The 3,003-nt window shown below is 37.1% G+C and overlaps 1 protein-coding gene across 1 annotated transcript in view; it reads right to left on the bottom strand.

Annotated features, from left to right (window-relative positions):
* Positions 1–2,688, bottom strand: part of LOC137618090 (uncharacterized) — a 438,647-nt gene extending 435,959 nt beyond the window's left edge. Inside the window, exon 1 of the mRNA XM_068348067.1 lies at positions 1,274–2,688. The gene's annotated coding sequence lies outside the window, so the exon portion shown is untranslated. The remainder of the gene's footprint in view (positions 1–1,273) is intronic.
* Between the last annotated feature and the right edge of the window lie 315 nt (positions 2,689–3,003).

The raw sequence follows: 3,003 nt of genomic DNA, 5'->3' as shown, positions 1-3,003 counted from the left end.
AAATTCTGCAGTTCTTTAAGACTTACGATTTATAACTGTGTATCTATATTTAGTTTATTCTGCATTTGATTTTATTGTTTTTATTTATGTTTATTTTATAGCGATTTGGTTGTAGTAATGATGTATATGTATATATATGCATATATATATATATATATATATATATATATATATAATGTGTGTATATATATATATATATATATATATATATATATATATATATATATATATATAATGTGTGTATATATATATATATATATATATATATATATATATATATATATATATATAATGTGTGTATATATATATATATATATATATATATATATATATATATATTGTGTGTGTGTGTAAATAATTTTTTTATTATTAGTAAGGAAAGACCTTCTCAATAAAGATAAACTGATCTCTCTCTCTCTCTCTCTCTCTCTCTCTCTCTCTCTCTCTCTCTCTCTCTCTCTCTCTCCCTCCATCAATCATTTATGATACTTTATCATGTGTAACGTCTTTCGCTATAAATAACTCTATGCACTTTACACACATTTTTGGCAATTTTCATGAAAATCATTTATTTTCTTACCTTATTTTTTCATTTTTATTAAATTATCGACTTTTTTCCTGCGAGACACAGTATTCGTCTGTTCATAGTAATATTAAATGGAATTGACAGTCTTAATTCTTTAAGAAAAAAATAATTACTGTTAAGTATACCTTTTACATTTTGTTAATCACAGCAAATATTAGTTATAGCATCTCTCTCTCTCTCTCTCTCTCTCTCTCTCTCTTGCACTTTACGTTTGTGTACTTGCTTCGTAAGTCAGCTTAGCTCTCTTATCTCTACAAAATAGTGCGTTTTTATCCGTCATTCTTGTCACCTTTACATCCTATGCGGTAGAACAGTTTTGTTGATTTCGTGAATGTTGTCACTATACATTTAATCCTCTTATGATTTTCTCCTTAAAGTTAAGGTTAGGGAAAATCGCTTTATTTTCAAATATCAGAAGTGGATATTAATATTTAAATGGAATACAAAACACTAATTTAATATTCTTGGCAATATTGCGCTTCTAATATATGTCGGAGATTATACAATTACAGAAAGGCTTATATTTTGAATTTTGTTTTAATTTAAACTTTTCGTCATGGGAGCATATTCGGAATTTCTTATATAATGTTAACAAATTTTAGCACTCCTCGCCAACGTGCATATATCAACACTTGGTGAAAATAATAATAATCTTGGATGAAAATAAAATTTTTCTTTTGTACTAACCTTACTCGTCGTCCTGTTCACGACCACAGAGGCTATGTCCAGGGGCCACGTCAGAGAAGACGACGTTTTGGAGCTCTCCCATCACGTAAATTCACGACAAGTTCATTACTTTATCATTGTTCAACACCTGGGAAGTTTCCAGTTCACTCTTCTACTACAACTACTGCGACTGCACTGCACAGTACACACAAAACACGCTCGGTCTTGCTGTCATTGGCTTCTTCTTCTCCTCCTCCCTCTTCTTCTTCTTCTTCTTCTTTGTCTGTTGCTGAAGTGAGTGTTGTTTAGTGTGGCACTTTCCTAAACTAAAGATATATTCTTTGACTATATGTGCTACTATGATTTCATGAATGTTGATATTGTGGTGAGAAATATTAAGCAGATATTTTGTGTTTCGTTTCCTACGTTAATGAATTCTGTACGAGTTGGTCGGAGTCGTGTGCTAAGTTTGGAAGAAGTCAAGAGATGAGGCAGATGACGGGGGTGGGATGCTGGCAAAGAGAGAGAATGGCGGGGAAGCCGTAGATGCGTCCCGTTCTGTAGTGGAAGGCTAACTGATCGCAGCAGTCATCCCTTAGGACAAGTCGCAAACGAGAATGAGTCAAAGTACGGCTGATGTCGTTCAGATCTCTCTCGTACACACACGCACTCGCACACACATTCTCACTCTCCTTTCTTTCACACACACTCACACATACAGAGCTTTCTGACACTGCTGAGAAGAGTACTCCTGAAGGGAGATGAAGTTTTAAAACCGACGTCGTCTTCCTTACATTTGTCTAAAATTTGCGAAGGTGAATTCTGCTCATAATTAGAGTCGAGACCAGGAAATTAAATTACTGTGTCTTCATTTTCTCAAGATTATGTCTGGAATATATACACACAATTCTCCTAATAACGCCGTTTATAATGATGCTTCTGCAACCATGTCCTCTATCTCTCGTATACTCTTTCTCTCACAGGTCGTCTTGAACAATTACGAATGAACATCTTTCAATCTCTTTCACGCTCTTTCTCTCTCTCTCTCTCTATCTCTCTTTCTCTCGCTTTCACTGACCGAGTCCCCAGAAATAGACGCCACTGCCACTGCTTTTGAATGAAAGGTGAAACAGCCAAGGAATTGGATACGACGAGATTTTGAGATTTAAGGAGACCCGGCGGGGAAGTGAGTCATATCCGATATCGTTGGTTCGTGAATCTTGAAGGAAGGTTTAACGGAAACCTCTCTGTTGGTGTTGTTGTGGGGAGGGGAAACTGATTATAAGGGATATTTATTAATATAGATCTGCTTTATATGTATATAAATATACAGAGATGCCGGGTTTTAAGTCAGTTCTCGTTGTGTCCCTCTCAAGAAGCTGGAGAGCCGTATTACTGTTGTTGTCGCGTCGGCAGCTAGCACAGGAGTGTAGTGCTCCTGGCGCGAACCACACCACTAATAGTTACACTCGCTGCCTGCGCCGACATGATGCCAAAGGGGCGTATCGTGGCTCTCCAGCTGCCTGCTACAAACGACCTTCCGCCCTTCTGGGTTTAGACACTATACGACCACGCCCCTCTAGAGTGCCAGGCGGCCGTTGTGCTCAAAGTGTCAGACACCACTTTGCCAGACGAAGGACAGCCTATGAAGCACCATTCGCCATCCCTGTTTTCTATCCTAAGCCTTACTGCCACAGAGCAGTAGAATCATTTTAGCGTTGCCTTTGCTAAGTGGCTTAAGCCCCTTAGGC

The sequence above is a fragment of the Palaemon carinicauda genome, chromosome 24 (genome assembly GCF_036898095.1).
Source record: "Palaemon carinicauda isolate YSFRI2023 chromosome 24, ASM3689809v2, whole genome shotgun sequence".
Lineage (NCBI taxonomy): Eukaryota > Metazoa > Arthropoda > Malacostraca > Decapoda > Palaemonidae > Palaemon > Palaemon carinicauda.
Note: the sequence above shows the minus strand (reverse complement) of the source record. Positions and strands in the feature narration are given on the sequence as shown.